This window comes from Lepidochelys olivacea (assembly GCF_965140295.1).
Source record: "Lepidochelys olivacea isolate rLepOli2 genome assembly, chromosome: 1".
Taxonomy (NCBI): domain Eukaryota; kingdom Metazoa; phylum Chordata; order Testudines; family Cheloniidae; genus Lepidochelys; species Lepidochelys olivacea.
In genome coordinates, this window is record NC_140411.1 from 10772844 (window position 1) to 10787323 (window position 14480).

General features: G+C 54.6%; 1 protein-coding gene across 2 annotated transcripts in view; it reads left to right on the forward strand.

The window, feature by feature from the left end:
* Nucleotides 1-14480, forward strand: part of PDE2A (phosphodiesterase 2A) — a 358875-nt gene that overhangs the window by 215377 nt on the left and 129018 nt on the right. The gene's annotated exons all lie outside the window — the stretch shown is intronic.

Genomic DNA, 14480 nt, shown 5'->3' on the forward strand with positions numbered 1-14480 from the left:
TTGTTGCTTTTTCCTGGTTAATGAACCTTTGGTCAGTTTGTTACAGGATTAGCTCCAAGCACTGTCTTTGGGGAGAGCTCTGGGGTACCCCTGACCTGGGGGGAGTGACTGGTGCTTTGGGACTGGGAGTAACCGGAATACTGGTGTGATTTGTGGCGTGAGGGACCAGCTGGCACAGATTGGTGGCGAGATTGGCCGGCGTGCCCCGGGGGATGTTTGATGCCATGGTGAGGCTGTTACAGTGCTTGAGGGGTTCACACTTGCTACTTGTACATTTTCTAATTAGTCAGTCGCCAGCTGACTAGTTTGGGGGTTTTGCTCTGCTTCTTGCCAGTCTGCCCTGACGTTGGTATTCACGGTCACAAGCCACAGCAGGCAGCCTGACCGTCCGAACTCAGCCCTTGCTGGACTCCGGCGAGTCACGGCTATTGTGCTGGCGGGAGGACGGCCTCGGGGCCGTGGATTCTAACCCTTTGCTGCAGGACGGGGTGCATGGCGAAGCCGGAGCAGTCAAGCATGTAGGACAGAGTCTGCTGGCTGCGGTTCTCAGGGCTGCTGCGCCTCTCTGCAGCCAGCACACACGCATGCAACCTCCTAGCCAAGAAGCTGTCAGCAGCAGAGCAGAGCTGCCAGGCAGAACTAGTGAAAGGAGGGCGTTGATGGGATTCCAGGCTTCTATTCCACCCCTATAAGCCTCTGTTTTACCTGACAGCAAACAGTAGGGAGTGAACAATGAGCGAGAGGAAGCAGGAGTTTGTTGGAAGCAAAATCTCAGTCCCCAGTGCCAGCGTGAGAAAGGGATCCGGCTGGCGCTCTACATCTCAGGCCAGTGGGGATGTGGGAAAGGGACCGTCTGCCAAACGCATTCACTGCTGGAGCCAGAGGCCCACACTGCTTTGTTTCCCACATACTCCCCATGGCTTCTCCTGCCTTATTTTGGCTGAGGGGGGAGACATTATGTGTATCCCTGAAGTACCCAAAGTCTTCAACCAGGACCAGGGTCCCATTGTGTTAGGCTTTGTGCAGGCACACACAGAGAGTCAGTCCCTGCCTCAAAGAGCTAAATAGACAAGACAGACAAAGGGAAGGGGAAACTGAGGCACAGAGTGAGGCTGTGACTTGCCCAAGGTCGCCCAGTAGACTCAGGAGCTGAAGTTCCAATTGCCTGCTCCCCCTCCCATCCGCATTGGCGCCTGGAACATCCTCGCATCACCTGTGTCATTCACTTCGAAATGGTGAGTAGGTGGCCAGGACCGAAGGCTCACCGGTTTGAAGCTCTTTAAATATACTCCTAGCATGAAGAAGCCCTTGTCCCTGTCAGGGCCACGGGCTGGTGCCATGAGACAACCAGGGAATGTGTGAGCGAACTCAGTGCTGGGATCAGATGCTGGGTCACCAGGCCTGGAGAGCAGGTGTAATGATGCTGGTTCTGGTGAGACCCAACTGAGAGTGCCAATTCAGGACAAATTGCTGAGAGCAGGGCAGTTACTGCCCAAGGCTGGGGTTTCTATGCACACCAAGGCAAACCAAACCAGCCAGACAGAGAGGACTTTGGTTTTGCCCCACTGGCTAACCACAAGTCACACAAGCAATTCCCTTAGACACTCCAGTTTCCCAGTATCACCACCAGGGCCACTCGTTACGGGGACGAATGGTTATGAAAACCAACACCCCAGTAAAAGAAAAATAGTTTTCCCAATCCCAGAGGACCAAGCCCCAGACCCAGGTCAATATACAAATCAGATCTTACCCACAAATCACGCTGTTGCCAATCCTTTAGAATCTAAAATCTAAAGGTTTATTCATAAAAGGAAAAAGATATAGATGAGAACTAGAATTGGTTAAATGGAATCAATTACATCCAGTGATAGCCAAGTTCTTGGTTCAGGCTTGTAGCAGTGATGGAATAAACTGCAGGTTCAAATCAAGTCTCTGGAGTCCATCCACAGCTGGGTGGGTCTTTCAGTCCTTCATTTAAAGCTTCAGTGTAGCAAAGTCCCTCCAGAGGTAAGAAGCAGGACTGAAGACAAGATGGAGGAGCTGCAGCAGGTTTTTATAGTCTCTTGCCATGTGGTCTGTCTTTCTTTGTCCCAAGGACAAGCTTCCCATCCCATGGCCTGGAAAAACCTTAGAGTTCTGTCCATAGGCAGGTCCCTGCACACCTTGCTGAGTCCCAAGGTGTGTCTGCCTTCTTTCAGTGGGTCAGTTGTATCGCTGATGGTCCTTAATGGGCCATCAAACAGCCTAGGCAGAGCTGACACCAACTTGTCGGGGGTGTCACCCAGAAGCATAGCATAAGTTTGAACTACAGACAGGATAGAGCCAATATTCGTAACTTCAACTACAAAAATGATACACACATACAGACAGCATAATCATAACCAGCAAACCATAACCTTGTCTTAGACACCTCGTTTGATCCCCTTTATACAAGATTTGGTGCCACCACAGGACTTTGGTTGCAACAATGATCTATACGGTCCCAGATTATGTCAGCACCATCACAGCAGGTCTACTGGGGGGTTGTGGTGATGGGCCTCAGCCCTGCTCTGGAGGGACCCCGCCGCTAGTGTCATACCAATAAAATAAAAACCAGCAGGATCTTATTAAAGGGGGTAAGACAAAATGTCACATTTATTGTGAATACAAAAGGAAGCGTAGTAGGCAATCAGTTCTAGCTCTAATATTTCATTCAGTTTCACATTCATTCACAGCTTCGTTCATACACACGCACAGGTTCTGCAGCTGCTGTATAGTTACCAGTCCTGAATGTAGCTTGAGTTCGTGGCTTGGGTTCGTCGCTTGTGGCAGCTAGCTGGCCAGGAAAGCCCGGCACAAGGAAGAGCTGGGTCTCTGTTGGACATGCACCGATGCCCTTCCATGTTGGCAGCAGAATGTTACCCTCCAAAGTCTGCCATCTCACCCACCCTTTTTGTAGGCTTTAGTTTGAATCCAGAGTCTACAGGTCTTGCTGTGTCGGGCTGCCTCTGGGTCCGGTGTGATTGATCACCCATCAGTTGCAGACATGACTTTCAGCCTAGGACCTGGCTTTGATGTTTCTTCAGTTGTACTTTTGTTCTTTTCTTTTGAGGGTGGACTCTTCTTGCTTTGTCAGGGCTGATGTCTGCATCTTCAGCCCTTGGTGTTTACATTTTATTTCATCAGGGCAGGCTGGGGTTGGAGGTTGAGTCCATCATCCACCCATGCCACATTCACACATCTAAACTACACGAATCAGATTACAGCAGGGTTTTGCAAAAATGAAGGTTGCAGCAAGCTTTTACAAAATGGAGTGAGCATTTTAAAATGGAGTTTGGGACAAGTTAAAATGGAGTTTGAGTTACAACATGGAGAAGTGTAAGGAATGGCAAACAGGGAACAGAAGTTACAATATTGACAAGTATAATGAATGACAAACAGTGAGCAGAAGTTACAATGTTGAAACAGTGCAAGTTTCAATGATTTAAATAGCAACTGGTGAAACTCAATTAGCCAGTTATTGGGGTAACCGGTTTTATGAATGAATGTTGTTTCATTCATAAAACTTTGCTTTATAGTAATAAAGTGAACAATTAAAAACAATTTCATTGATCAGTTCTACACTAGGGGTTGTTCAGTGTCCCTAGCCCTGGCCTGCTAAGCTCACCAAGAAGGGACCCAGTCAATGAGCAACTCAGTTGTGGTCTCTGCTGTCCAGGGCTTTTCGGTGTGGATCTCGCTGCGGGGCGCAGAAGGAGGGGGTGTTTGTGCTTCAGGAATGACTGGACGTTTGTGCAAGGGTTGGGGGAGCCCTGTCTCTGAGTAAAGGACCCGGTGGCCGCACATCCCGGGGAGCTCCGCGTTGTCACAAGCCCCTGCAAAGGGTCCGTGCGACACCGGCCCGTGGCTCCCCAGAGCCACTCATTTATTTCCAAGGTTGGGGCCAAATTCAGCTCTCAGAGATACCGGGGTAAATCCATCCATGTCCGTGAGGACCCGCCGGATTTACACCAGTGTAATGAAGAGCAAGTTGTGCCCCCTACTCGCTTTATGGTATACATTTTGGACTTAGGGTATTTCCTAAAGGAAGACTGATACACTGCTAGCGGTCCACCCCTCGCTGGCGTGCCACGCCCAACTCCTCGTGAAGCGGCTTGGGTAGGGCCCTGTCGACGTTTCCTGTACCAAGCGGAACTGTAACCAGAACTACCACTAGAGGGCACTCTAACCTGATGGGTCTAGCCCCGCCCTCCAATACATGGTGTCTGCGTAGACTGGGCTACGTCCTCCCGGGTCCCAGTGAGAGTCGTTCCAGTGAAGTCAGGGGGCCAACGCCAACCTAGAGCCGCTGAGGATCCGGCCTGATAGAACGACTGTCCGTTTAAAACCTGAGCATGATTTAGGGACCTGCTGGACCCGTTTCAAAAAGTGGGCCTCGACTGGGCGAGTTCTCCTGACCAACCTTAATCCGCCGCTGCTTACGGGCGGCCCCAGGGCCGTCCCGGCAGGATCCAGGTTGTCATGAGCTCCTGGTTGTGTTGCTTATGCGGTGCTGGGTGAATTTCCCCCGAGTCATCCCCGTGCCTCCGAGATGCAGAAACCTACGTGCGCATGCGTCCGCGCATGGGTCGGTTTGACTAACCTTTAACGTGGTGGCCGGGAGGCCGCGGCTTTGGAAACGGTCCCGATTGACTCTTTCAGCTGCAAATATCGAAGCGATAAAATCTCTCTCCCTCCTTGGATCAGCCTGAGTCAGCGGGGCCTGGTCAGGGGGCGCGCTGCTTTCATTCTAGCTCGTCTTGGCGTGATATTTTCTCAGGCTCAGCGCTCTTGAAGTTCATTCAAATCCAGCCCAGGCATTGGTAGCCAGGGGAACTCCTGGCTGGCGACTCAGTGGATCCTCCCTGGTCTGAGATTCCCATCTGTGTCTCTCCTTTCACCTGCCTGCTGCTTTTGGCTTTGATAGACCCAGCTATCTCTAGATAGTGCCATCGTGCAAAGGGACCAGACTCCCTGCCAGCAGGGGAAAGGACGGTCTATAGCCAACAGGCACCGATTATTCCCATTAAGGTCCTCCCATGCAGCGAGAAGGGGGAAGTGGGCTGCAGCTGAACGAATTTTTCAGGTTAGACTCAAACTAGGCACGCACCTGGCCAAGGGGGAAAGTTTGCAAGGGAGCTTCAGTGTCCCTGCTGGTGGCCAACCCACATGGGAGGCTTAGAGAGGGAATAGGTGGGGGGAAAGCAAAGCTCGGAATGAGGGGGATGGGCTGCTTTAGTGAACCCCCCTCCATAGCTGCTCCTGGCAGGGAAGTGGAGTCTGAGCTGCAGTCTACAGCTGCTGCCCCCAGGGGAAAAGCCCCAAGACAGGGATGCAGCGGGGGCAGTGTGTGGGGGCAGGGCAGGGTAATCTGGCCCGCGGGCAGCACCACAGCCTTCCCAGGGAAGTTAGGAAGCGCCTGTCACTGGGGAGGCCCAAAGTGGTGGCTTCTGTAACGTCCCTCGTCGGGGAGGGGAGTTGGGACTCCGCCGTCATGACTCCCAGTGGTTCTCTCTAGCTCCCTGGCTGGCGCCGGCCGTGCTGGCCGGTGTCACCATTACATGCTGGACTGGATGTGGCAGTCCTGGACGAGGCTCCCCATCCACTTCCCCATCCGTTAGGGACATCGGAGCAGCTCACCAGCTGCCCGAGGGCATCAGCCAATTCCGGCTCATGGCAGCTCTCTCCAGGCCGAGCCTGATGGCATATGGCTGGGGCCACGGGAGGAGCTTGTGCTGTACCTGGTCAGGATTTCTGTCCCCGGAGTCCGTCAAGCCAGGATGACAGTCGCTAAAAGCAAACACTCTGGCTGGGCCGGAGGTCAGTTTTGAAAAGCCGCGATTTATGCGGGAGCTGGTTCCAGCTCAGCAAGCTGCGTGTTCTGTTTAAAATTCCGCATTTGCTTGTGATCTCGAGGTCCCAGAAAGCAGCAGCGGTGAAAGGCATCGTTAGTAATGCAAAGGAATTGACAGCGAGGCAAAGGAGTAAATAAATCAAGCCCAGGCCGATGCATGAAACCCAGCTTGGAAAGTTTGATGGCAAAACGGCCAGAGACGCTGCTTCCTGTATGCTCTGCCGTCAGCACTGGCGGTAAATTAGCAGTGCATAGAAGATCCGAATACACTACGTAGGCACCCAGATGGAGAGGTACTTGTAGGCTAGTCAGGTGCAGGGAGATGTGGGTGTAACGAGGTAAAATATTGTTTGTGCATTATTTGAGCAGGCCGCTGCTGTCTACTGGATGAAATCAGAATGGCTCCACTGTGTGTCATAGGCCCTCTACTGCCGATTGCTAATGGCAATTCTCCTATAGTTCTTTCCCTGCAGCGGCCATTGAGTTCTAAGTGGATGTCATATGCAGCATAATGGCACCTGTTAAATCCTAGCTAACCATGGGTTTGTTACTAGAAATACAGCAGACCATGTGATTGTACTGACTTTAAATGGGCTCTCAAGGTACAATTCATGGGGCTAATTGATCCCTGGGGTAGCTCCATTGATTTTCGGCCAGAGAAAGGTTATGATTGTTCTGTGGTTACATTTGCTTACGCTCACTCTCATGCTTCAGGGCACGAGTGAGTTAGTGCGGGGGTCAGGAAGGAATTTCTGTCCCTCACATGCAGCATCGTAGACCTTCTGCAACACCTTTTAGAATCGCCTCTCCTTCCTTTGTAGCACAAGTTGTTGTGAGCCACCCGTCTGACCTGCTCGGGCACAGCAGGGTCTGTGTGCATCCGTGCATGTGGTTTTCCGAGTGAGTTGGTCTCCCATCAGGCTGTATTGGTGCGGAGAGGAGATGCCATCCCGAGGTTGGCGGTGCAGCACGCAGGGTTTGGATGACTATAGGCGGTGCAAGGGCAGGCGCCTGCGTCGATTGGGGCAGGCTTTGAGAGGCTCGGCTGTTACAGTCCAATGGGACAGTTGTAGCCCAGGGCCAGGCTATCAAAGAGAGTGAGAAAGAGACGCAGTTTCAGAGTTGGGCAGTAAATGAACTGCCTGCAACAAGCTGACGCAAGAGCCCAAAGGGACATTTGTTCCAGAGCTTTGGACCCATCCCAACCACTCACAGCAAAGGACGCACCTACACACCATCAATCAGTGCAGAGGACACAGATATCCCGCCAATCAGAGCAGAGGACACCCAACTTCCCACCAATCAGAGCAGAGGACGCCCACCACTCCACCAATCAGAGCAGAGGACGCCCACCACTCCACCAATCAGAGCAGAGGACCTTAAAGAATTTCACCAATCGCGGAACAGGTCACACCCACATTCTAACTATTTACTCCCCGCCTCCTCCCATTGTCAAGCACTGAAAGTCATCCCTCCAATCACAGCACAGGAAAACCCAACAGCCATCCAATCACAACACAGGCCACCCGGATGTTCCAAAGCACCTCTTCTCCCCTCCAATGCATTGACATCCATCCCATCAGCCAGAGCCCAGGACACATACCGGCTTTGCACCAATCACAGCAAAAGACATGCCCACACCCCCGCAATCAAAGGCCCCAGTTGAGCAGCTCTGAAGCCACCCAATGGGGGATAGTGGCGCGCACACAACCCTCCCTACCTTTGGACTTGTGTGCGCCCTCAGCAGGATGATCTCAGAACTGTGTGTCATGAGCCTTATACTGTCAGGAGAAATGAGTTAGTAAAGATCATCCTTTTAGCTGGCAAGAGCATGTGCTTCTGGAGCAGGGCAATGCGATCTCTCTCCCTGCTCACCACCACCCTGCTCTGGGTGGGCACGGTGTGGAGTGGAGGGACAGCAGTTATGTTTCCGTCAATCCTTGGTGTCCCTGCCAAAGGTACCGTGTGATTGCCAGTTCCAATAGCTGGTTTGGTGATCTGTCTGGTTGCTACTGATCTAGACCTGTGCTCTCTCTCTCCTGAGTTTTGTTACCGTTGGGGGAGTCTGAGGAGTGAGGAAGGGGAAGCAAGGAAGTCACGCTCATGTAAACGCTTACTGAGGGGCCAAACTTGCGTGTGTTGATCCTCGCCTCGTTTTGGTTTTCCACCACCGTGGTTAGAGTTGGGAGAGTTTTGACTGAGTAATGATTTCAGGAGGTGGCCCAATATAAACAGTGCAAGGTATTGCTTCTCAAAATGTGTGGCACGCCCCTGAAGGAATTTGGGGTGGGAGACAGGCCTCAGTTGTTCTCCAGACTCTCAGCTTTCATTAAAATAAGCTAGGACATTTCTCAGTGTTATGGTTTCAGAGAGATCCTTCTGGTTGTGACCCACATGTAACTGGCTTAGCACTGCCTGCCTGAGTTTGCAGAGAGCCTGAAACAGAAGCTCCTTGGTGAGTGTTGCCCTGCGCATTTCAGTGGACGCTAACGCAGACGGCAATGAGGGCATTTGAAATGTCGGTTAACTATTGCACTTCAGGGCCTAAGGGTGGACCCTCACCAGTGCACAATGGGGCTGTAGGGGGCTCAGCTTGTAAAAATTCGGGACAGGCGGGTGCGAGCACTGACCACTGGTATGTAGCAGGGGAGAACCGCGCCCTACAAGCAAAGGCATGGACCCTCTGTATCTTGCCCCTCAAAGATGTAAAGCGCTAGCCCTAAATCCTACTTTAGCAAAAATCAACTGAGGAACGATTGGCCCCAGGGGAGGACACTAGCTGCCAAAACACTCAGGGTCAAAGTATCCCTCGAATAAACACTGTCTAGTGAGCAGATGGCCCGGGGAGCGCTCGGCAGGCTGTGCTGACCTTTACTAGCCAGAGTGTGGCTGGCACGCTTAATCACTGGGAGTGAGCTCCAGATCCAATCTGCAGTGCAAAGGGCTTGGGCTTGCTGCTAGTTTGTACGATCCTCGGACTGGGAACGATTTAGTGGTTTAAAGAAAAGCTCTGCTCTGCTCTGCAAAGGGCCCCTCTGACTCCTCCGAGATGCTTTTCCTGCCTGTCAGAGTCACAGCACTGAGTTCAGTGAGTCAGCACAGCTGAGGGAGAGCGAGCTGGATTCTGTTCCTCCTTGGGCCTCAGCAGAGCTGTTCACTGAATTTCAATTACAGGGTAATATTCTGCCCCGGGTGCTCCATTGTGCCAAGCGCTAGACAGACGCACAGCAAGGGATGCTCACCATGCCAGGCGCTGGACGTACGCACAGCAAAGGACGATCACCCTGCCAGGCGCTGGGTGTACGCACAGCACGGGACACTTACTGTGCCAGAGGCTGGACATAAGCACAGCGAGGGATGCTCACCCTGCCAGGTGCTGGACGTACGCACAGCAAGGGACGCTCACCCTACCAGGCTTTGTATAGTGAGATGCAGTGACTTTCCCATTGTCCGAGAAGACTGTGGAGCAGCTGGGAGTTGAACCCAGGTCTTTTGAGGCTTCATCCACTGCCTTGCCCACCAGATCCGACTTTCAGCTGTTGAATGCTTGCTAGCAGCGTCCCCACTTGTTCCATTCCCCCCTGCCCGTCTCACCATGTGTGATGAAGTGGGACCGTTCTTAATGTTTCCTCTGAATAGTGTGGGGGTGCCTCAGTTTCCCCTATGCAGTTCTTAAGTATCTAGGTGGTGGGATAAGGGTGTATGATCATTGCAGAGCCCTAGAGGGCAGGTGTGTGCAGGGGTCTGGACACAGAGAATGGCCAACACCCTGTTTCCTGGCACCTGAGGGCCTGGGTCTTTCCCCCCTGCAAGGTGAGAGCTAAAGGGTTAGAGAACAAAGGAATCAGGTGACCTCCTGGCCCGGGAAAGGAACAAAGCCCAGGGGAGGAGGGGCTGGAGGGAGTTTCAGTTTGGGGCTGGCTGGGACATGGAGTGAAGGGCAGACGTGGTTGTCTGGCTCACTGCCCCCCAAAATGGACCCAGCTGAGGGGTCCTGTTCTCTGCACCTGCAAGCTCTGTGTTAGACCATGTTCCTGTCGTCTAATGAACCTCTGTTTTACTGGCTGGCTGAGAGTCCCGTCTGACTGCGAAGTTGGGGTGCAGGACCCTCTGGCTTCCCCAGGAGTCCTGCCTGGGTGGACGCTGTGGGAAGCGCATGGAGGGGCAGAGGATGCTGAATGCTCCGAGGTCAGACCCAGGAAGGTGGAAGCTGTGTGAGCTGTGTGTCCTGCAGTCAGGCTGTTCACAGAAAGACGACTGCCCCAGAGTCCTGCCTGGCTTCATGGGGAGCAGTTCCAGAGCATCGCCCAGGGACTCCGTGACACCATGGTGTGAGCTGTCTCTCCCTGTCTCCCTGGCTGTGATTTGAACCTGCTGGCGCCGCCGATTTGGCCCAGCTCATCCGGTGACATTTGGCGAGGGCAGCAGGCTCCGCATCAGTCACAGCCAGAGAAAAACAACAGCAGCAGCTTGACGCACGGGGAGCAGGATGGATGGAGCCAGAGGGACGAGCTGCCGCGGCATCCACCTCTCCAGCTGTCCCTGCAGCCTCGGCTTTGCACGGGCAACGTGGCCTCCTCCATCTCCCCTCATCCCCGCCCGCTCCCTCCCCTTGCCCGATGGCACAGGCTGGCGTCTGCTTTCAGAGGTGGCAGCCCCTTCTCCCCCATGGCTTCTGAAGGTCATTAGCAAGGCTCTGACCCAGAGAGGGAAATAGCCCGGCTCCTTGGTTCTAACGCAGTGGGATCCAGCAGAGAGCCCCGGAGCCAGGCAGGTAAGGCCCAGCGGGCCGGTTCTCTGTCGGCTGCCACTTGGGATGCCATGTGCCCCTGGCATTCACACCCGCAGCAAGCTCTGCTCCCGGCCCGGATCCCGGAGAATGGCAGCCAGCCCCACCAGATTCTGCCTCCCTCCACAGCTGTGTTCATGGGGTGGGGAGCAGGAGCCGGCTACGACAGCTGGGTAGGGAAAGGGCAGACTCCGGGTAAATACATCCTGCTCCACCTTCCAAGCCCCCTGCAGTTTCGGTTCAGGATTAATGCAGCAACTGCCAGAGCGGAGCAGACTTCTGAGCCACCGGGCCTGGTGTCCTCTCTCCAGGTGCAGGACAGACGGGCTAATGGATAAGGCACCGAACTGGGACTCGGGTGACTCTCCGCTCCACCCCATTTCAGGGAGGGCTTAGCCAGGATCAGTGGAAGTTGGTGTCTGATTGTCACAGTGACGTACGCTCCCAGAACTTTAAAGTCCCCCTATCCCGTTGAGGCAGCGTGCTTGGGGGGGTGTTCCCATCCCCTTTGAGGGTCCTTTATGGTCTCAGGCTCCCAGCTCTGCCTGCTGTGTGCCACGGCTGACACAAAACCAGGCTCTGCACCCTCCCCCTCGGTGCCCCCCCTCTTCGGTGTTGGGGGTGAGGAGAGGAAGCGTGGCGGGGTGGAAGGGAGCTGGTCAAGACACATGGTGCTCCTCAGCTAGGCTGCTCTAAGTTCCACCTGGGCTGTTTCGGGGCCCCAGCCAGCCCTCCTTGGCTCTGTGCAGTGCGGTCATGGTGTCGCTGGGGACTGGACCTCCACAGCAGTGCCAAGAGGCCTTAGCATCCTTGGGAATGGTGCCCACGGAGCCTGCAACGTGCATTGTGCTCTGGCCCACCTGACAAGGACGCGTGGTGTTCTTTTAGGAGCACAGCTGAAGAGGCCTGTGGAGGAGTTTCCGTTTCCCTTGGCCAGGCTCAATGACTACGTTAAGTACTGTTAAGCACGCATCGCGAAGAGGGGCCCCATGGCACAGCCGGCTCTCAGCGCCTTGCACAGCCCACAGCAAACACGTTCCCCTCGGATGCAGCGCTCCAGGAGGGGGCGGCCTCCGGAAGGGTCTCCCCAGCCCTGATCTGGGTTGTTCTCCGGCCTGCCACCGCCCCGCTGCGCCGATCCCGCCATGCAGAGCGTTACCAATCGCTGCATGTTTCTGTCTGGGCCTTTGGGCCCAGCCCTGAGCAAAGGGTGGTGTCTGCGATGCAATGCCCCAGCAATGGCCCCAAGAAGCAGCTGCCCCTACTATGACCCCCTCCTTCTCTGGGGGCAGGGGGTTTAGCTGGCTGGCTAAGCTGCCCTGGCTAATGCATCGGGGGAGGAGGTGTGGACCCAAGGTCCTGCTGCCTGGCCTCCTGGAGGGTGTGGGAAGTAGGGGGTGCCTGGTGCCCGCTCGGTCTTACATGCCCTGGCCCATGGTGGGAGGGAGCTGGGGGCATGCATGGCGTGTTTGTAACAATCCCTGCATGTGTGTGCCGCCGACGGGAGAATTCCCAGCCACAGCGCGCCAAGCACTTTCCAGAGGCGGGCCAGCTTCATTCTCCCCCGTTACGAATGGGGAAACTGAGGCACGGCACCTGAGCGAGCTGCCCAAGGTCGCATGGAGGGCCCATGGCTGGGACTTGCACAGATGGCTGAGTCTGTTAGCCTCTGTGCTGTATACGGCCTGCCCCAGCTCTTCACTACACTAGTGTATATCAGGAGTAATTCCATTGGGTAACGCAGGTCTCAAGTCAGTACAGGTGGGGGTCACAAGAAGGCTCGCCAGCTCACAGCGGGAGGGGATGGATCCATCGCTTTAAAATTGAACTGGATGTGGCAGAGTCCCGGGGGACTTTGGTACCATTTGCTTTCAGCTCTGGTTTGTTCCCACCCGGAGTTCCTAGACTGATGATCGGAACCTGCTCTCTGATGCTGAAGTAAATCAGGAGTAGCCCCATTGGTGGGGTGCAGCCACGCCGGTGGGAGAGGAGGTCCTGGCCCTGGGGGGAGCACAGCAGGTGCTGGGGAATGGCAGGAGACAGTCCCCTAGAGCTGTAGAAACGTAGGGCTGGAAGGGACCTCGAGAGACCCCCTAGCCCTCGCATAGCTCTCCCATTAGAGACGGGCCTGGATCCAAGCTTAGAGGGGGAGTCTGGATCCAGGTCTGAAGCTGGTGGCTCAGGCCTGCTGCAGAGACAAGCCACACGGATGTGTCATGCGAAGGCTCCCTGGACACGCAGCGTCTGCTGTGCCAGACGAGACCCAGCTAGCCCCACGCTGGACGGTCTGACAGCCTGGTCCCCAGTGCAGCTGAGGGAGGTGACTTTCCCCAGCTCCTGGGCGCACCCAAGCAATTCGACCACCCTGTAAGGCTGGTCTTTCTGTGCCCCAGAATGGAGGTGCTTACTGAGAAGCAGGATTAGCTCAGGAGACCTGGGTTCAATGCCCAGCTCCGACACCGATTCACTTTGCAGCCTCAGGTGCGTCGCAGCCCCGCTCTGTGCCCAGTTTCCCCATTGAGGCAGTGCTGTGAGATCCTGGGGTGAGAGGTGCCGTGTGGATAACATTGCCTCAGCTTGCTCCTCTGTAGAGGTTAGGATCAGCCTTTAGCTCAGCTGTTTCATAACCAAGTAGCACACTGGCTCTTTGCATTCTGGGCTTGGCAGGCACCACGTTTGCTAACAGGTTCTGAGTAGGCCACGTTCGTCGCCTGGGAGAACTCTACTGGTGTCACGGGAGCTACCCTGGGTGGGGGGGATTCAGCCCAGTGCGTGTGGGGGCGGATTTCCAGTTAAATTAGAATCCACTTGCTCCAGCCTCTCCGGAAAGCGGCCCAGTTCACGTGGTAGATTCCAGGCTGTGTCACACCCCTGTCCGACCCCAGGAGGGCTTCGGGGCAGCTGACAGGCGTGCCTCATCGCCCCCAGATGCTAACCAGAAAGGCAGGCAGGCAGCGCGCGTGTCCTGTCCTGGGAGACCTTTCGAAGGTCAGGAGGGAAGGCGCGGAGCTTCTCACACTGGCTGCAGCTGCCCTGCAAGCGTGGAGGACGGACGCGGAGGGGATGAATCAGGCAGTAAATGGTGACTGGCAAATGCCCAGTGGCGGAGCTGCCTTGGAACTGCACGTGCCCGGCCTTGACAGGAGTGAGGAAGAGGAGACCCCAGGGGCAGGGAAAGAGCCGGAGCTCAGCGAAGTTGATGGGAATCTTTTCGTTGGTTTAGCTGGCTCCCAGTGAAGGGCAGGTTGGGAGCCTTATGGTTAAGGTGACCCTGGCCATGGACCCGACAGTGGAACCGGACCCAGTTCTGGGCTTCAGTTCTAACAGGACAACAATATGGCTCCTGTTGCGATAGGCGCTGAGCCTCTTTAAACATGGAAATAATCAGCTCGCTGCTTTCTCAGCCTGTAGAAGAAATGGCTGGATTAGCTGACAGAGTTTTAAATGTGTGTGTGAGAGAGAGAGAAGAACTCACTGAAGATCTAAGAAATAATAATAATACCCAGCTCCTATCTAGCACTTTTAATCTGTAGATCTCAAAGCACTTTACAGAGGGCATCAATGCCATTATCGTCATTTTACAGTTGGGGAAACTGAGGCATGGAGAGGCAAAATGATTTGCCCAAAAGTCACCCAGCAGGTCAGTGGTAAAGCCAGGAATAGAACCCAGGTCTCCTGAGTCCCCAGCCAGTGCATTACCTACTAGGCAACACTGCCTCCCTTGTGAGTTTTGTCTTTAGCTCTGAGCACAGAGAGTCCTTTAACTGATTTTGTCTCTTGTGGCAATGAGTTCCACAGCCTAGGTCTGGCTCCGCTGAA